Source organism: Tiliqua scincoides, chromosome 4 (genome assembly GCF_035046505.1).
Source record: "Tiliqua scincoides isolate rTilSci1 chromosome 4, rTilSci1.hap2, whole genome shotgun sequence".
In the NCBI taxonomy this organism is placed as follows: domain Eukaryota; kingdom Metazoa; phylum Chordata; class Lepidosauria; order Squamata; family Scincidae; genus Tiliqua; species Tiliqua scincoides.
The window spans coordinates 45385902-45407494 of NC_089824.1; the positions used below are offsets into that span (position 1 = coordinate 45385902).

Consider the following 21593-nt stretch of genomic DNA (forward strand, 5'->3'; position numbering starts at 1 on the left):
CCTGTCCATAAATACACTTTGTTTAAAGCAATAAAGATTATGCACATCTTCCACAAAAAATAGTGGAATTTACTATTAACTCCAGAATGGAAACATTCTCAGTTGCCTAGCATCAACATCTGGAAAAGTCAGATCCGGCAATTATGCTTAGGAACAAACTGATAGACTTTCCAGCGCTGATGCAGCCATACCAACAGGGTGTGCACTGCATCCTACCGCTGCAGGGCAGTCATGGAGACCTCGGGGCTACATTGCTGTTGCATTGGTGCTAGAAAGTTGGTTAGGATGGGGCTGTAGGACAATTTCTGTTTAGAAATGTACAATATGTATCCCACAATGAAAAATGACCTATATCGCTACTCCTAATTAGGAATCGCATTTATGTTTCGCAACATGTCCTTAATTTCCTTAAATGTTTAATTTGGTTCTTAATAGTGTGTTTGCTGTTCACTATGAATAAGAGAGTTGCCGCATTTTGTCATGTTGGCAACCTTCAGTCTCAAAATGTTTTAACCTTTAGACTACTAGCCACTAGCTTGCAGCCTGAATTTTCATCACTTATGAGAACAGACTTACCTTCATTAGGTTTAAATTTGGAATATTCTAACAGCACAATACTAGGGATGTCTACTCAGAAGTAAGTCCCATTATAGGCAATGGAGCATACTCCCAAGAAAATATGTATAATGTTCAAATAGGCAGCTGCCTACTATCTGACCAATCAATGCAAAAAAATGTACACTGTATAGTTTTTTTTAAGAAAAATATTTATATGATGCATACATGTTTACCTAGCTATCAGCACAATCCTATGCATGTCTGCTCAGAAGTAAGGCTCCAATCCTAACCACACTTTCCTGAGAGTAAGTCCCATTGAACAAAACAGGTTTTACTTCTGAGTATACCTGGTTAGGATTGTGCCCTAGTCCCATTGTGTTCAATATGTTCATTGTGTTCAAAGGAAAGTGTGCATAGAATTGCAGCCTGTGTTTCTTAAGTAAAATACTGTATAACAGAACAATTGAACAAATACAGTTCAATAACCTAAGAAAAAAGTTGGTTGTTATACGCATGCACCACTAGATGGCACCATAGTACAGCTTGACAAGTTTATGCCAAATCATTTTTTAAGTTTCCTTATATGTTTGCCATCATGCCTCATAATTTGTTAACAGCCTAGTCTTATCTTCTGGCCAGACATGAGTGAATAGGGCAGGGTTGTTAATTAAGCATCCTTGGGGTGGTAGGACCAACCTGATTACCACATTTTGCCAGTGCAGCTGTACAGCTGTCTCATATTATGCCTGTGGGAAAAGAATGTGATGAGCAAGAAGACAGGATGAAAGTAGTTGGAATCTCATCCACAATGCCAGATACATAAATGCAACACAATACCTAAAAGACATGCAGATAAAAATAATATTGTTGAAAACGCATAGTCACAAAAAGGCAAGCATCAACAAAGTGACTGGGAGCAATACTTTCCCATCAGCTTCTTAGTCACATTTCTATCCCACTCTTCCTCCAAGGAGCTCAGGACAGTGTACACGTCCCCTCCTTTTCACAATATGCCTTTAGATGGGCTAGTCTTAGAGAAAGGGACAGGTCAAAGGTCTTCTAGGCAAAGTCCAGGAAACTCCACAGCAAACTGGAGATTTGAACCCAGTTCTCTTTGGCCAAAGCCAGAACTCTAACTACTAGACTAGCCTTCCTGCACTTGAGTTCTATCTAGAGTTCTTACTAGCCAGAGTGTAAACAGGAGAGCAATCCAACAACCCAGCAGTCCCAATGGTCTGCACTTTCCTTTTAGTCTGACCCTGTTAATATAGTTAACTGGCATTCGACAGCCTCCTCCACAGATGACACAAGGTGAACGTCTTAATCTAGAATATTCTTTTTGCTGCCCTAAGTGAATTAACATTTTGATGCCCCACCTTGCATATTACTGAGCAACCTCAGTAACCAGCAATACATGAGCTGCTTGTGAGCACTCCTACAAAGGTTCAGGCACTGTTTCTCTTTCTTTAACCAGCATATAATTAATTCAGTGGCACTCCCTGCCACAGGATGTGGTGATGGCGTCTGGCCTGGATGTCTTTAAAAGGAGATTGGACAGATTTCTAAAAGAAAAGCCCATCATAGGTTACAAGCCATGATGGCTACGCTATGTGCAACTTCCTGGTTTTAGGCTACCTCAGAAGGCCAGGTGTAAGGGAGAGGCAACAGGATGCAGGTAACCTGTTGTCTTGGGTGCTCCCTGAGGCATCTGGTGGGCCATTGTGAGATTCAGGAAGCTAGACTAGATGGGCCTTTGGTCGGATCCAGTGGGGCTCTTCTTATGTTCAATACAGTCATTCATTTGACCATTGGTGCTTGGCCCATTTGTATGGATGCTTGGATTGGCCCTTGTGTTGGCATACATATATAGACTGTGGATGGGAGCTAAGAAAATTGCTATCTGGCAACATTCGATTGAAATAATCTCAGGCCTGTGGCTGAGAGATAATCTCTATGTGCCTGTGGCTCTATGTGGCTCAAATAATCTCTATGTGCCTGTGGCTCTCCTGAGGAGGTGGACTCACCCACCTCCTTTTGTGTAAAGTTTGGTTTTCACTGCTCTATTTTCTACACTGTGTGCTTTACTGAAGCTTGAATGCATATGCTACTACTTCCTCTTAGCTGACGTCATCCCTTATTCTTCACTCTCAAGTTCTTGCATGGACACTCTCCTCCCCCAATGGCTTGTGAGCACTGGCACTGGGGCCATGACTGCAAACAGCCACCCCCCAAACTAGCCAGGCTGCTGCCCCCCCCCCCACAGGTCCCACTCACTGCCTCCTTTCCAGAGGCCTTTGGAGGGCCAAAAAACATCACTTCTGGTTTCTCAGGGAGACACTGGAAGTGATATTTTTTGACCCACCAAGGGCCTTACAAGTTCTTTGGAGGGTTGGGAAGGCCACATGCAGCCAAAGGCCTCTGAAAGGGAGGCAGCAGATGGGACCAGAGGGGGAGGCTACATGGCTAAGAGGTGCCACCCTCCTAGATGTGCCGCTTGGGGTCAACTGACCCCCCCCTTGGTCCCCCCCAGGTATGCCAATGTCCTGCACCATCCTGAGCACATGGATCCAGAGCACAGAAATACAGAAATGCATAGCACTTCAAATCCATGGAGTATATGTTTTATGTCATCAACAATGTGGGTTTTTTCCCCAGTTGTATGATAATGTTCAATGCCACATAGATACCCGAAAGCTCATCACACACTGCACAGCAGGTAGCTTTATTACATTGCACTGTCCAATGTCCATGATGGGATACTGCAGTGTGCACAACCTCCAAATAATAATTTAGCATCACCTCCTGTGCCTATAAAATTCCACAACATTGCACTGACTTCCCCCTGTTGTTATAACATATTTGAGATTTCTCTAGGCCTAGTAACTGAATACTGGATGTCTTTCTCATTCAGTATCAGGACAGCTCTTCCTTCAGCACCCTTTGGAATGTTAATTTTAAGCAGGTTAAGATTTATTTAAAACTAACCTAGATTTTATTTCCAGCATCCTGGAAGATTCTGTCTTCAGTTAACTGATTCATGACTATTTTTAGCAATCAAATCTGGAACAGGCTATTCCACATCACAGCTTTACTTGGCATTAGCATACTCCTTTTGTTTTGTTTTATTTTGTTTTTAAACCTGTTTGGAGGTAAAAGCTCAGGAAACTGTTTACTAATAGCTGCAGAAAACTGTGCAGAAGGAGGGGGGGAAGAAGATTTGAAAATCATTGTAGCAATATGAAATACTGTGCTTTAAAAGAAATTATGCTGCCTTATTCATTTGGCCTCACTAGAGGTGTGATTTTTCAGTGATAATGAAATAAAAACACACACCACAATTTTCTGTACTTCTCATTTTTGTAAAAAAAAAAAAAAACAAAAAAACCCAAACCAAACAAACAACTCAGAAATCTGCAAAAACAAAAACAAAAACAACCACACACCTGTTTTCTATATATTGGTCACAGTAGTTTGGTTGGGCTGGACTGAGGGGTGTACATGGGTAATGACTGTGGATACATCTGCCAACACTATATCACCTACCTAGTACACTTTTAAAGCTATTATCTCTTATCAAAATGCACCCTGGAATAAAAACACATAACACCGCTTTCTGCATTTCTAATTTTTGTTAAAAAAACAAAATCTGCAAAAAAATAAAACTGAAAAATCACACCTCTGGGTATCTTGGACTTCTAGTTTTATTTTTTACAAGTTGCTCAAGTATATTCCACCACAAAAGAACACTATTCCTTGACAGCCCAATCCTAACCAGCTTTCCAGCACCAATGCAGCTGTTCCAATGGGGTAGTTGTGAAGGTATCCTCATGGTGAAGTAATGTTTGTTCCCTTACTTTGGGGCTACATAGCAGCTGCAATGGCGCTAGAAAGTTGGTTAGGATTGGGCTGTAAATGTGTTATTTGCGTACAGCTGCAGAAAGTTATCAGTTCAAAATACTTCTTTCCTTTTCAGGATTCCAGAGTGGTTCTATTCTTAATCTTCTATCAGAATTCAAAAGGAGATGGTTCCGTTTTCCAGGAAAGAGAGTATTTTATGTAGCATCATGCATTTCAGCATCAGACACAATATATATGGATTTCAGCAATGCTTTTGACAAAGTGCCCCACAAATCCTGGTGGACAAGTTGGTGGGATGTGAGGAAGATGATGCTACTGTTGGGTGGATCTGTGGCTGGTTGACAAACTGTAAGAGGGTACTTGTCAATGCCTCCTCATCCTCCTGGCAGGAAGTGACAAATGGGATGCCTCAGGGCTCTATCTTAGTTCAATATAAATTATTTTGATGAAGGAGTAGAGGGGGTTTTCATCAAATTTGCAGAAGACACCAAACTGGGAGGTGTTTGGTCAGCTAATAACCCTAGAGGACAGGAATAAGATCCAGGATGATCCTGAAAGGATGGAAGTCTGGGTAAATATGAACAAAATGCACTTCAACTTGCATCTGGGTAAGAAAAATCAAAAACACATATATAAGATTGGGGATACTTGCCTGAGCAGTAAGAGAAAAAGTTAGGTGTTTTAGGGAATGGCATGCTAAACATAAGCCAGCAGTGTGACACAGCGGTAAAGAAGGTTAATGGGATTCTCCACTCCATCAGTAGAAATATAGTATTGAGCTCAAGGATAACGCCATATTTTGCTTTAGTCAGACACCACCTGGAATATAGTCCTGGGTGCCACAGTTTAAGAGGGATAGGATTTTTTGGCTAGGATTGGGCTATCCGTATCATTCTTTCATTCTGAGAACTGGTTCTTTTAAATAGAGCCCAGTTCTGTGTGCCACACTTTAAGAGGGATATTAACAAACTGTAGCAGGTCCAGAGATGGTGACTAGGATGGTGAGGGGGCTGGAGACCATGTGGTATATAGGTTGAAGAAGTTGGACATGTTTAATTCGGAAAACAGTCAAGAGGGGGCATGATAACGATCTAAAAGTATCTGATGGGCTACCATGTGGAAGAAAGAGCAGTTTTGTTAAGAACATAAGAACATAAGAACAGCCCCACTGGATCAGGCCATAGGCCCATCTAGTCCAGCTTCCTGTATCTCACAGCGGCCCACCAAATGCCCCAGGGAGCACACCAGATAACAAGAGACCTCATCCTGGTGCCCTCCCCTACATCTGGCATTCTGACTTAACCCATTCCTAAGATCAGGAGGTTGCGCATACACATCATGGCTTGTACCCCATAATGGATTTTTCCTCCAGAAACTCGTCCAATCCCCTTTTAAAGGCGTCTAGGCTAGACGCCAGCACCACATCCTGTGGCAAGGAGTTCCACAGACCGACCACGCGCTGAGTAAAGAAATATTTTCTTTTGTCTGTCCTAACCCGCCCAACACTCAATTTTAGTGGATGTCCCCTGGTTCTGGTATTATGTGAGAGTGTAAAGAGCATCTCCCTATCCACTCTGTCCATCCCCTGCATAATTTTGTATGTCTCAATCATGTCCCCCCTCAAGCGTCTCTTTTCTAGGCTGAAGAGGCCCAAACGCCATAGCCTTTCCTCATAAGGAAGGTGCCCCAGCCCCGTAATCATCTTAGTCGCTCTCTTTTGCACCTTTTCCATTTCCACTATGTCTTTTTTGAGATGCGGCGACCAGAACTGGACACAATACTCCAGGTGTGGCCTTACCATCGATTTGTACAACGGCATTATAATACTAACCGTTTTGTTCTCAATACCCTTCCTAATGATCCCAAGCATAGAATTGGCCTTCTTCACTGCCGCCGCATATTGGGTCGACACTTTCATCGACCTGTCCACCACCACCCCAAGATCTCTCTCCTGATCTGTCACAGACAGCTCAGAACCCATCAGCCTATATCTAAAGTTTTGATTTTTTGCCCCAATGTGCATGACTTTACACTTACTGACATTGAAGCGCATCTGTCATTTTGCTGCCTATTCTGCCAGTCTGGAGAGATCCTTCTGGAGCTCCTCACAATCACTTCTGGTCTTTACCACTCGGAAAAGTTTGGTGTCGTCTGCAAACTTAGCCACTTCACTGCTCAACCCTGTCTCCAGGTCATTTATGAAGAGGCTGAAAAGCACCGGTCCCAGGACAGATCCTTGGGGCACACCGCTTTTCACCTCTCTCCATTGTGAAAATTGCCCATTGACACCCACTCGCTGCTTCCTGGCCTCCAACCAGTTCTCAATCCACGAGAGGACCTGTCCTCTAATTCCCTGACTGTGGAGTTTTTTCAGTAGCCTTTGGTGAGGGACCGTGTCAAACGCCTTCTGAAAGTCCAGATATATAATGTCCACGGGTTCTCCCGCATCCACATGCCTGTTGACCTTTTCAAAGAATTCTATAAGGTTGGTGAGGCAAGACTTACCCTTACAGAAGCCATGCTGACTCTCCCTCAGCAAGGCCTGTTCGTCTATGTGTTTTGAGATCCTATCTTTGATGAGGCATTCCACCATCTTACCCGGTATGGATGTTAGGCTGACCGGCCTATAGTTTCCCGGGTCCCCCCTCTTTCCCTTTTTAAAAATAGGCGTGACATTTGCTATCCTCCAATCTTCTGGTACCGTGGCCGTTTTGAGAGACAAGTTGCATACCTTAGTCAAGAGATCTGCAACTTCATTCTTCAATTCCTTAATAACCCTTGGGTGTATGCCATCAGGGCCCGGTGACTTATTGATCTTTAATTTATCAATGAGGTCTGAAACATCTTCTCTTTTAACCTCTATCTGACTTAACTCCTCGGTTAGGAGGGGCCGTTCGGGCAGCGGTATCTGCCCGAGGTCTTCTGCCGTGAAGACAGATGCAAAGAACTCATTTAATTTCTCTGCCATCTCTAAGTCTCCTTTTATCTCCCCTTTCCCTCTCTCACCATCCAGAGGGCCAACCGCTTCTCTGGCAGGTTTCCTGCTTCTAACATATTTGAAGAAGCTTTTATTATTCCCCTTAATGTTGCTGGCCATGCGTTCCTCATAGTCTCACTTGGCCTCCCCTATCACCTTCTTACATTTCTTTTGCCACAGTTTATGTTCCTTTTTATTCTCCGCATTAGGGCAAGACTTCCATTTACGGAAGGAAGCTTCCTTGCCCTTCACAGCCTCTCTAACTTGGCTGGTTAGCCATGCAGGCACCCTCCTGGATTTAGTGGAACCCTTCTTTCTTTGCAGTATACACCTCTGCTGGGCCTCTATTACTGTTGTTTTAAGCAGCCTCCATGCACTCTGGAGAGACTGGACTCTTTTTACCCTCCCTTTCAACCTCCTTCTAACCAGCCTCCTCATTTGAGGGAAGTCCGCCCGTCGGAAGTCAAGGGTTTTTGTTAGAGATTTGCCTGGTATTCTTCCCCCAACGTGCACGTCAAAACGGATCGCAGCATGATCACTGTTCCCCAATGGCTCAGTAACGTTTACATCTCTAACCAGGTCCTGCGTACCGCACAAAATTAAATCCAGAGTCACCTGTCCTCTGGTGGGCTCCGTGACTAGCTGATCTAAGCCACAGTCATTTAGCACGTCAAGAAATCCGGTTTCCTTATCGTGACCAGAACACAAATTGACCCAGTCAATATGAGGATAATTAAAGTTCCCCATGATTACAACCCTTGTTCTTGGTTACTGGAGGATAGGACCAGGACAAAAAGGTTTAAATTACAAGGGAAATTTTGATTAAATGTTAGGAAGAACTTCCTGACAGCATGGCAGACTAATAGTCTGCTTTAGTTAGTGGTAAACTCTACATTATTGGAGCTCTTAAGCAAAGGCTGGATAGTCACCTATCTGAGATTTTGTAATTGTGGACAGCCTGAATTGGCATAAGATTGGACTCAGTGATCTTGCAGGTCTCTTCCAACTCTACAATTCTATGATCTGTATGTCCCGGAAATATACAAGGCACTTGAGTAAATAAAAAAGATTTCTGCTAAAATGTTGTTCAAAAACTAGGCAAACAATAAAACAACAAGAAAAAGAAAACAGTCAAGCAAAAAACCAAAAAAAAAACAAAAACCAAAAACAGATGCTATTACATAGAAACAAAATAAAAGAAAACATCACTTCAAATTGTGATGATACATAAGCAAAGCATATGGGAACATAAAATTTGCTATTTCCAGTCTAACAGAGAAGGCATAACAGAGAAGGTATAGCACTCATTAAGGTGAGTCTTAGGAGCACACCTTAGTAAAAGTAGTTGTCTAACACAGGCTGCAGAAGAAGGAGAGGATCTAGTGTCAGTGTACGTTGGGAGAGGAGTGGATGAAGGGCCAGGAGTTGCATGCATTCTTGGGAGCACAATGTTTCATTAATTTCTTGACAAGGCACATGTAGTACTTGTGGCCAGAGTATATCTTGCAAGCCTATGCATGTCTATTAAGAAGTAAACACCACTGAGTTTAGTGGGGCTTATTCCCAGGTAAGTGTGTATAGGATTGAAGCCTTTAGTAATCTCTTGGTAATTCTATAATTATGGCTAAATGATACCACAGGCCTTTAAAATGAATCTGGAAGGTGGATTGTATTTAAAATAATCAAGATTAGATTATTGTAACGTGCTCTAAGTGGGGCTGCCCCGAAGACGGTTCGGAAGCTACAGCTAGTGCAGAATGCGGCGGCTCATGTAGTTGCTAGAGGTCGGTGGCTTGACTCTGTCACGCTGCTACTCCGGCGACTGCGCAGGCTGCCCATTTGTTTCCGGGCTGAATTCAAGGTGCTGGTTTTGACCTTTAAAGCCCTAAACGGCTTGGGACCAGCGTATTTGAGAGACCGCCTTCTTCCATATAATCCGGCCGGTCATCAGGAGGGGCCCCATTGGTTGTGCTGTCATTGAGAGTGGTGAAGGGGATGGTGGCCAGAAACAGGGCCTTTTCGGTGGTGGTGCCTACACTGTGGAATTCCCTCCCCTTTGAGCTGAGCTTCCTCGTTATTGACGTTCTGGCGGGGCCTGAAGACTTTTTTATTTAGGAAAGCCTTCGAGGCCTTATAAGGGCTGTTTTTATAAATTATGTCTTTTACTGTGTGTTTTTATCTGCTGACTGCATTTTATCTGGTTTTAATTGTTTTTAATTGTTCTTTTTAAATGTTTATTTGTATTTTATTTTGCTTTGTATTTTAATCTCGATTGTTAGCCTCGTTGGGTGCCCTTCGGGGAGAAAGGCGGAATATAAATCCAATAAATAAATAAATAAAATAAAATCTAGCAATGTTGGATGTTGGCAACCTTCAGTCTCAAAAGACTATGGTATCGTGCTCTGAAAGGTGGTTCTGGAACAGCGTCTAGTGTGGCTGAAAAGGCCAATACGGGAGTGACAATCCCTTCCACACTGGGAGCAAGTGCAGTCTGTCACTGGTCTGTCTCCCTGGCTATGGGCCTTCCTTCTTTGCCTCTTTGCCTAAGACTGTTGGCCAAGTGTCTCTTCAAACTTGAAAGGCCATGCTGCACAGCCTGCCTCCAAGCCGGCCGCTCAGAGGCCAGGGTTTCCCACTTGTTGAGGTCTACTCCTAAGGCCTTCAGATCCTACTTGCAGATGTCCTTGTATCGCAGCTGTGGTCTACCTGTAGGGCGCTTTCCTTGCACGAGTTCTCCATAGAGGAGATCCTTTGGGATCCGGCCATCATCCATTCCCACGACATGACTGAGCCAACACAGGCGTCTCTGTTTCAGCAGTGCATACATGCTAGGGATTCCAGCATGTTCCAGGACTGTGTTGTTTGGAACTTTGTCCTGCCAGGTGATGCCAAGGATGCGTCGGAGGCAGCGCATGTGGAAAGCGTTCAGTTTCCTCTCCTGTTGTGAGCGAAGAGTCCATGACTTGCTGCAGTACAGAAGTGTACTCAGGACGCAAGCTCTGTAGACCTGGATCTTGGTATGTTCCGTCAGCTTCTTGTTGGACCAGACTCTCTTTGTGAGTCTGGAAAACGTGGTAGCTGCTTTACCGATGCGTTTGTTTAGCTCGGTATCGAGAGAAAGAGTGTCGGAGATCGTTGAGCCAAGGTACACAAAGTCATGGACAACCTCCAGTTCATGCGCAGAGATTGTAATGCAGGGAGGTGAGTCCACATCCTGAACCATGACCTGTATTTTCTTCAGGCTGATCGTCAGTCCAAAATCTTGGCAATGTTAAGCACTTTAAAAGTTATATTAAGTTATAAGTTGACCATGCCATTAGTTTTCTTTCATTAGAAGAATTGTACTTAATGGTTCGTGACTCTGGCTGGATCATGTCCTAGATCAGGGGTAGGCAAACTTTCAACTTTAGAGATCCAGGACCTTTAACAATTGTATAGAAGAGAGAATTTTAGCAGGTGCAGCTTGTCATCTGTGAGATGTCCTATTAAAACAGGTTTAGAAATACACTAAAACAAAATAAATTAGCAGTTCAATCCTAGCCCCCACCACTGATGATAGTGATGATGCAGAGCATGTCCTGAATCCTATGTTGGGGGGCAACCAGAACGCCAATCAGAGGTAAGTAAATTTTTTCCTTACCTCTGGGTATGTGGCCTGGCCACCTATGGATCTCCTTAGATCCATGCCAGCTATGCAGCTGGTGTAAGTCCAAGTAGAGAAAGGGGGGGACTGAAAAATGGGGAATATGATCAGCATGTGCCTTTGCTACTGAGATCCACCCCGTCCAGCTCCCTCTCCACCCTGGAACAACCCCTAATCTCCCTCTCCCTGTTCTTGCTGCCCACATACTGATACTGGTGGGGCTTCCTAGAGAATCTGGCACATGCACCACACCTTTGGCCATTGTGGCAGCTGCCCACAAGTGCACAATGGCATCCTGGCTTTTCCGCTGTTGCAAAGGGCCTTGCGCCACCAAAGCATGAGTTCTGGAAGCTCAGAGCCCAGACACAGTTGGGCCACTTGTTTAATAATTCACAGCCTGATCCTAACCATCTTTCCAGCACCAACAAGGCACACGCTGCAGTCCATGGGGAAGGGTAGTCACAGAGGCCTCCTCAAGGTAAAGGAATGTTTGTTCCTTTAGTTAGGGGGCTGCATTGCAGCTGCATCAGTGCTGGAATTTGGGTAGGATTGGGCTATCAGTCTCTTTCTTTCATTCTGAGAACTGGACCTGACCACTGGTTTCTTCCTTTATTGTTTCAATTCATATTCTGCTCTGTTTCATAAGCTCAGAGTGATACATTTTTTCTATATGTTAGTAGTCAAAATTACACTATGTTTGGAGTCAAAATTGGCCATGGAATGTCTTCTAGCTATGATTCTTCCTGCAACTAGTAAGAAAATGACTACAGCACATTTTGTTACCGTGTCTGTTTTTCCCTTGTGTCGTTTTCTGTGTTCAGCAGGAAAGCAACAAAGACCTTGAACCAAAGAAAATTAATTCTTCTCCGTAGGATCAAAACGGAGATTCAAGAGTTTCAGTCAATTTTTATTTATATTCCTCCATGAAACCCAGAGCCTGGCTGTGACTGTGGAAAATGCTGCCTAGAACAATGAAGAGGTATGATTTGTTGCGACACACACAACTGTTTTTTAAAAGTGTTATTAAAGGTGTAATCTGTTCCTGCAATCCACTAAATAAAGAACATGTGGAGAAACCTAATTAGCATATTGAGAAGTACCTTCCTGTGGTCTGTAAAGATCAAATTCCACAGAAAGAAAATATTAAGTTAAGCTCTAGTCAATATGCAGGGCTGGCCTTAGGAGTTGTAAATCTGAAAATCTTTTGCAGGGCCCACGGGGCAGGCGTCATCCCACCACTGCATGTCACTGAGCGGCAGGCCTAGGGCCAATGGCACCTGACATGAAGCACTGCACCTGGAAGTAGGTTGGCAGTAATGTGATGTTGTTACATTATTGTCAACTGTTTCTGGAGTGTCTTATTTCAGGCCCATTGGAGGCGGGAGGGTCCTCAAGCTGTGGAGCTCCGCTCACTGTACAGACCTTGTGAGGTCTCTGCAGAGAGGCTTACCTACAAAGTGTCAGCTGCAGGCGATCCACTGTCCTGCACTCTAGCACAGAGTCCCCTCAGGCACACAGCCTGACTGGGCCCAATAAGTCTAAAGCAGGGGTGCCCAAACCCTGGCCCTGGGGCCACATGCGGCTCTCAAGGCCTCTCAATGCGACCCTCAGAGAGCCCCTAGTCTCCAATGAGCCTCTGGCCCTCTGGAGATTTGTTGGAGCCCTCACTGGCCCGATGCAACTGCTCTCAGCGTGAGGGTGACTGTTTGACCTCTCACAAGCTGTGGGATGTGAGCTGTGGGATGAGGGCTCCACTGCTTGCTGTTTAAGGTCTGTGATGCAGTAGTGGCAGCAAAGGAAAGGCCAGCCTTGCATTGTGCAAGGCCTTCATAGGCCTTGAGCTATTTCAAGACCTTCATTCAGTCATATAAGTTCATCTTTAATATACTCATTTATGTAAACTTATGTAAATTTATTCAAATTTAAAATTTAAATTTAAATTCTTTTTTTCCTTGGCCCCAACACAGTGTCAGAGAGATGATGTGGCCCTCCTGGCAAAAACTTTGCCCCCCCCCCCCCGGTCTAAAACAAACCCTGATACAGAATAAGGCAGGGCAAACAAAGTTGAACTGGCCTTGAAAAGGGGATTGGACAGATTTATGGAGAAAATGCCCATCACATGTTACAAGACAGGTTTTAGAGGTAGCCTATCTCTGAATGCCAGATGCAAGGGAATGGCAAAAGGATACAGGTATCTTGTCTTGTGTGCTCCCAGAGGCACCTTGGTGGGCCACTGTGAGATACAGGAAGCTGGACCAGATGGCACCACTGCATTGGTGGGGGGAATGGACAGGATTGTGCCTTTCCTCCAGGACTTCTTGTAATGTGAGTTGCAACTAGCTGTAATATGGAGCAATGTATAGTTGCGGAGAGTCACATAAGAAAGTTTGAGAACTCTTGCTATAACTTAATCATATCAATATGATAGCAAAACACAGTCAGGTCTTGTCTTCTGGAGGGTATAACCATTAGAACATAATGAATTTGTTTTTAAAACAGGCATTTTCATTATGTGATAAACTCCATGCCGCCAGACTGACAACAAATATTGGAATGGAACATGGAAAAGGAATAAGTGGAAATGATGACTGATCAATTTGAAGCTGTTGCTTGTTTGTTGAGAAAAAAAAAAATCTAGGCTGAAGTACGCCAGTTTTGTACCTGCATGTAGATGTCTGGGAGATTTACACATATATCAGCAAAAGTTTCTGGCATCTGATTGTTCAACAATACCAATATCAGAAATATTCTTTTCTTGCTCCAAGTTTGCATGCTGAAAGAAAGAAAGTTTTGGGGAAGCCAGGTGGGCTGTTGTGTGCAAGGACTGTGAGCTCAGTTCTGGTACACAAAATAAATTCCTGGGCTGAGCACATGCTCAAAAGTACCCGCTTAACTCTACCACTTAGACCCCTTAAGCCTGTGTTCATGCCCTCTCTTCATTTTTTACATTATGATGCATTTTCTTCCTGGCTGCAATGCATTCTGGGGTGACACTGAGAGAAAGGAAGAGCCTCAGAGTGACCAGGAGGTGGCTGTAGGCAGCATGGAAGGCTGCCAGCAGCCTTGAAAATGCATCAGTTCCACAAACAACCAAAAGTAAATAAAGCTATTTTTAAGGTTCCCCTTCACTTTCCCTATCTTTCAAAAGGGAGTCCCTGGTATCCACAAAAGCGTGAATAACGGAAACAGCATCCACAGTGTACATCTGCATTTTTGAATGGTGTGTCATAAGCCCATGCAAGGTGAGTAGCAGTCAGGGACCCTCCCACCCACGCTTGCATTCAAATGGCTCCAAATCAGAACCATTCCAGAAGCTTCTTTGGGGTCACTCCAGGCCAGTGACCCAATCTACTGGCCTCTGCAGCCCTCAGAATGACTCACAGAAGCTTCCAAAAGCTACTTCCAGTTTTCAGAGAAAATTTCCAGTTTGCCTCCAAAAATGGGAAATAACTTTCAGAGGCTTTTGCTGGCCATTCTGAGGCCTGTGAAGGACAGGTGCATTTGACCCACCGCAGAGGATTAGTTGGGTTGCAGCACTGTTCAGATTGGGAACTGCTGCTTTAGGGGTGGACTACACCCCCTTGATGGGAAAAAAAATAGTAAAGGCTGTCCCTTCCCCTGCAGGAAAGATCTCCATTGTTTTGTGAACTTTCTTCTTGCATTTATTTATTTGAGTTTATCTGTAGTGCTGGAGCACACATCTACTCAGATTACTGTTTAAATGGAAGAACTGTAAAATAACACCCTTATAGCAGAGCTATCTATTCCTACCCCTATGTTAAACTTCCTATTACAATGCTGTATTTGAATGAAATCTTGTACAAGGAGTACAATATGGGTGGGGCATGCATTTACACTACTTTAAGCACCAGTTAAGCCCTTCTTGGTACTTAATAACTTGGCATGCTAATAGTTGGTGTGGGTGTTGTACTAAAACTAGAACTGAATTGTCACTTTATAAGTTACAACCACGAGCTAATTTGCGTGGTAACACTTGTGGGTAGGTGCTAATGAGTACATATATAAGTCAGGAGAGAAATGACTCAAGAGAAGAAGCATTAAAGACACAATTAGCACCATACATTTGAAGAGAAGTGTCAGGCTCCGTGGGGCTAAAGTCATCACCATTTTTTATTCTGGCAGTCAGCCACTAGGATCATATTTCCCTCAGAGATGTGAAATTACAATTAAAAAGAAAGCCTTAAAAAAAAAGAACTAGAAAACATACTTTAAAATGAGCAATACCAAATATCTAGTTTTTGCAACACCTAAAAGATACTCTTATTATAGATATTTCCAGAAAGTGGTGGTTCCCTGTCATAAAAGCTTGCTATAGTAGGTATGAATTAGGAGCAGCCCAATCCTATGCTTCCCAGCATCCAGGGCTGCAGCGGCACTGAAATGGTGACTGTGGGGCTGAATCCAGTGGGCCTGAGAAGCAGCACCCAGTCTCCTTGGGGTAAGGGAACTTATGCTCCCTTACCCCATGTAGTGCCAGGTGGCCCCAATGGGTGTCCTTGGATCTGCGCCCACTATTATTAGTATTGACTAATATTGGAATATCTCACTGCAGAATGGAAAGATAGATATCCTGTTCAGGGTATGTCCTGCAAAATGTTTTGGGTCCGATATAATTTTAGACAGACCCATGGTTGTCATGATGGCCATGAAGTCCTGAACCACCTAACTAAGGTGACCTCAGTGTAGAAGTTTCAGTTTTCCAGGATTTGTACCCTTGGGACCTTCAGCACCACTTCCAATATTATCTGTGTCTGATTAGACATGGAGTGGTACACTAACAGAATTCCAGTCTATCTTTTTTGAGTCCAATACCAGATACAGAAACTCCAGATAAGGAGAGAGTTGGATGGGGTTTCTAGAGAGGGAATTCTAATGAACCACATGTAGCACTCTCTTCCCATCAAAGGCACTTGGACATAGTTGGGAGGTGATTCAGTCACCTCCTGTCCAACCAGGTTTCTCTCAGGCATATTTACATAATCTTTGCTACATGAAAATTAAAAGAACAAGCAGCCATGTTCTACAGCTATCTCTATCGCATGATGCCCAAAGAAGACTGCTGAAATCTGAACTTTTTAAATGCTAATCATTTTATTATATACAGTGAGTCATTCCAATGCTTCTTTGCTTAGTAATATGTATAAAATAAGCTACTAGTTCCCATTCTCTGCTTCTTATTTAAATGCAATCAAGTCACTTTCCATTGTTAATACTGGATGTTGGAGACTCATCAGTTGGAAGCAGCAGAACCTAAAAGAGTTACAGGCTATAACCTACCAATGCTAAGGTGGCTACAAAGAAGGTAAATGCAATTCTTCGCACTGTATGATCTAGTTACTAGTAGGACCAGTGGCCTGGAGACAGGCAGGCAGGAATCAGGAAGCCAAGCAAAGTTCAGGAAGACTTTAGGCAGCCTGTGATCAGCTTACCCTTGTACTGAAAGGGATCCAGCTAGAGGAGCTTTCTCTTTGCAAGATGAATTCAACTTGTCAGGTAGCATTCTTTACTGTTTATTTTATATGTTTATTCATATTTATATATTTTATATATGTTAAATATGTTTATAATATATTTATTTTAATCATGACAAACAATGCAATGATTTCATTTTATCTACAGGCGTTCCCTTGTATCCATGATTTCACTTATCTGCAGTTCACAAATTCCCATGTGATAATCAGCATTTCAATACTTTACCAGGCCAACCCGCCAATGGGATAGGGTGAAGCAGCCACTTCACTGGCTGCTTCAGTGCTAGGCTGGCAGGGGATGACATGCACCCCATACCTGCCCACATAGTCCACTGAACCACTTCACCCTGCTGCTGATCAGGGTGGCAGTGAGGTGACTCATTTCTTCCTCTAGCACATTTGCCCCAAATGAAGAATTGCAGTGGTGGGGCTGGAGACAGGAGGCTGCTGAGATCCTCATCCAATCACTCCCCTTCCAAGAAAGAGACTGGAACAAGATCACACACACACATGCTTTACATCCACCACCATTGCCTCCTTCTCCATTCACTGCCTGGTCGTATCTCCAAAACAGGTTGCGTGGATAGATGCTGGAAGCAGAAGAGAACATCCTCTTTTGTTCCCAGCATCCTTCACCCAGTCTGTTTTGAAGAAGTGATAGGAGCATCTCTCTCTCTCTCTCTCTCTCTGTGTGTGTTTGTAAAAATCAACAGAAGCAGTGGTAAGGGGGAATTTGGAATGCATGTGTTTGTACATGAGTTTGGAGTAGTTGGCAACCTTCAGTCTCGAAAGACTATGGTATTGCGCTCTGAATGGTGGTTCTTGCACAGCGTCTAGTGTGGCTGAAAAGGCCGATTCGGGACTGACAATCCCTTCCACGCTGGGAGCAAGTGCAGTCTGTCCCTGGTCTGTCTCCCTGGCTATGGGCCTTCTTCTTTGCATCTTTGCCTCAGTCTGTTGGCCAAGTGTCTCTTCAAACTGGAAGAGGCCATGCTGCACAGCCTGCCTCCAAGTGGGCCGCTCAGAGGCCAGGGTTTCCCACCTGTTGAGGTCCACTCCTAAGGCCTTCAGATCCCTCTTGCAGATGTCCTTGTATCACAGTTGTGGTCTACCTGTATGGCGCTTTCCTTGCACGAGTTCTCCATAGAGGAGATCCTTTGGGATCCGGCTATCATCCATTCTCACGACATGACCGAGCCAACGCAGGCGTCTCTGTTTCAGCAGTGCACACGTACTAGGAATTCCAGCTCGTTCCAGGACTGTGTTGTTTGGAACTTTGTCCTGCCAGGTGATGCCGAGGATGCGTCAGAGGCAGTGCATGTGGAAAGTGTTCAGTTTCCTCTCCTGTTGTGATCGAAGAATCCAAGACTCTTGTGCATGTCCATGTGCATGTGAATTCATGCATTAAAAGGTGAACAGAGACTGGGTACCGCTTCAGTGCCTTTGAGAGGGAGGGCTGGACCCAGACATCACAGAAGTATTGTAAAGACTAGTTACTTATCTATTGCAGAGTCTCTGTGATAGCAGAGATAGCAATCAGTAACAGATGCCACAAAGACAGTTGCAAGGATATAAATAGAATAAATTACAGAGCAACCCAATACAGGGGTGCATTGGACAAACTACAGGGAAAACCTGATGAAAGCATGACCTTCCCCTCAACATGACACTTCAGATTATTTGCTCCATTGTTACGTTCTGCTTTGTTCTCAATTATGATTGTTCATTCCCAGCATAATAGTATTCTGAAGACTAGAAAAAAATAATATGTGATCAAGCTATGTGGTTGTGGTATATGGAAGAAAGAATCTCTTTTATCAGATTTTAATGTTGCTTTTGGTTTTATAAAATGGCCTTCTTTCTGGATACTTAAATGGAGAACAAACTTCCATGGTTTTTCTGCTGTATATCACTTTATCATCTATGTAGCCTTATGTTATTTCTTATTGATCTCTTCTATCATCAAGAGTTTCAAGTTTCTTATTGGGGTTTTCCTAGCCATATTCATCTTCCATCTTGGATCATTTGATCTCTGTATGAATGATATACAGCAGGGTATTATCTTTGTAAGAACACTGTGACAGAGAACACTTTCTGCTGATCGAAACAGAAGCTGCAATTTTTCTTCTTCCTGAATGTATAAGTTTAAAAAGAGCCTCAAAACCTCTGTTTCCTCAATCTCCATCTAGAAGTGATTTCAAAACAAAACAGATGTTAGAAGTAATTGAAAACTAGCTGGGAATTAAAATGCTGACAAAACCATATTCTTGGCAGCACTTAGCAGAGACTGTTGTACTGCAATCAGGGCTACATTGTAAGCTTGTGCCTGTGAATCTCTTTGATTTTAAGCTAACAAATGTTTAGATATCAATTCAATTCTATACACTATGTGTCCTCTGAACTCCCATCTGGAGCCAATGTATAAACAGCCTAAGAAGATTATTCTCCTTTCACTTATATAATTGTAAATCTGAAGTAATGCCACTGAATTAATCAGAGTGACACCATGCTAAACCAGGTGCAAAAATTGCAAAGACTGTGGCTACATAATGGCCTCAAAATCTTTCTTTCTGCAAATTTTGCTTTTGCAGCCAATTCTTAGTGGAAGGAAAAAAAATTTTTTAAGCATTTTTGAAAAATACATTGGACTGTTGGAAGAAGTGAGGATCCAAATCATTTCTTTCCCCCAGATGGATTATCACTATAGAAACAGTTTCATGAAATCTCTTAAAATAAAAAATAACTCTATGACAATAGAAAAGAAAATAATTCTACACATAAAGGAAGATGAATTTAGAAAGAGGACACAACATATTTCAAGTTTAGAGAAAATTGATAACTAGAGATCACTTGAAGATTTGGGAGTACTGAGCAGAATGTAACAACAAGAGCACCTTGACGATACTAGTCAATGGGGTAGGGCAAAAAAAAAATAAAGGGCAACCGCGGACATGCATCCATGAAGGCAAGTGGCCTGCAGAATCTAGCATATGCCAATGACATCATTGCTTTCCATTTTATTTATACCCATCTTTTCTCCTGACTGGGCATCCAAAGGGGCTTACAAAATATAAAAACATACATTTAAAAAAATACAATACACAACTTTAAAAGTTTAAAAGTATAGGAATCTTATAAAAAAAATAAGCAGCAATCTCCCACTGATAAAAATAAATAAAGAAGCAACATTTAAAATACATGACAGCAGAAAAAAAATATCCATAAGAAGCCAGCAGAAATTCCAATATTAAGTGGATCAAAATAAAGTCAGAAGGCTAATCTAAAAAGAAAGGTTTTTTTAGGACCTGCCAGAAGGCCTCTAAAGAGGGAGCAATTGGTAGCAAAGGGAGGGAAGGCCATAAAGTGGGTGCCATTACTGAGAAGGCCCTATTCCTTGCCATCATCTCTTTCACCAATATAAGAGAAAAACAGTACCCCCAACACAGCCATTGGCCCAGAAAGACACCATGGTGGATGGTATTGAAAACCACTGAGATGTTCAGCAGGACCAATAGGGACACACTCTCACTGTCCAGTCACTGGCATAAGTGATCCATCAAGGCACCCAAGGCCATCTCCATTCCAAAGCCTGGCCTGAAACTGAACGGGATCCAGATAATCTGCTTCTCCAGGTAATTCAGAATCTGCTTCACCACCACCCATTTGATCACCTTGTCTAAAAATGTGAGACTAGAGAGTGTCCAGTAGTTGCCCACCACAGTAGAATCCAGGGAGGGATTTGTCAGGAGGGGACGAGCCATTGCCTGCTGTAATACCACGGTTAGCATCCCCTCTCTCAAGGATGAATTAACCACCTTTCCTGTCCACTTGACCAGCCCCTCCTGGGCCAGTCTAATAAGCCATACTTGGCAAGGATCAGGTGGACAAGCAGAAGGCTTGCCTCTCCAAAGGATCCTGTCCGCATCCTCAGGTTCCACAAGCTGAAAAGAATCTAATAAAACTGGACTGATTAGTGCAGAGGGAATATCACCAGACATTGTCCATTTGGAATCCAAATCATGGTGCAATGTTATCTGCAAAGTGCCTTTCAAACATGTCACAACAGACTCTGTGTGTGTGAGGCCCTATCAGTCAGAGGGGTCTGATGGAGACAAGCTTCTAACGAATAATTCCACTGGATGCATCTCCACGGACGTAATGCTGGCAAAGAAGAAGATTGTTTTGCTGCCATCACTACCACAGAGTAGGCTCTAAAGCAGGGGTGTCAAACCTAAGTCCTGTGGAAGGTCATTTCACCAGCATGATAATTATGCTCTCTCAATTATTGGGTCATTATCTGTTCTCAGTTGATGAACTGTGAGGTTGTATAGGAATGCTAAAAGAAGTGGCCTGCTCTTATATCTTTCTATTGTTCTCTAACGCTGGATTGAAGCCAGACATGAGTGCAGATCACTGATAGAAGTGATGCGGGCATGTGTGATAGAATTGTGGTTCTGTTTGCCCCATCTCCAAATGAATAGGAAAAGGTACAAAGAACACTGTACAGAGGTGCAAAGGACTACCAAAATGTTCAGGAGCAGGGAGCAGGTGTAGTAAGGAAGAAGATTAAACAAATTAGACATAGTTTGGATTGGAAACCAGAAAGACAGAACCTCAAAAAGTCACAATACTGTAATATCTTTATTAATGACAGAAAGACACAACATCTTAAGGAAGTTTAACAAGGATAAGGCTGCACTCCCAGCATTCATCCTCATGCCCAGTTAGGGATGGCATTTCTGGTAACACCCCCTGATTTAGAGTAGGGCAGCCCAATCCTGAGCTGCCCGAGGCACACAGGCTCGGCAGCACCGAGGAGGGCTGCTGCTGAATCCAGCGCCTCCCGTGCTACCTTGGGAGGTGCCTTGGGAGAAGGGGATGTTCATCCCTTTCCCCCGAGTAAGGTAAGCAGCCCTGCAATGGGGCTACTCACTTTACCGCCGATCAAAAGGTTGACAGTAAGGAAAAGGTGCTCGTGTAGGCCGCGCAGCCCTACACAAGCGCCCTGGATCCTGTGGAGCAGAGCTCGGCGGATCCTCCTCCCTCCCTCCCTGGCACGCCTCCT

At 43.5% G+C, this 21593-nt stretch overlaps 1 protein-coding gene across 1 annotated transcript in view; it reads right to left on the reverse strand.

Annotated features, from left to right (window-relative positions):
* Positions 1 to 21593, reverse strand: part of XKR4 (XK related 4) — a 187562-nt gene that overhangs the window by 21733 nt on the left and 144236 nt on the right. The window lies entirely within an intron of this gene.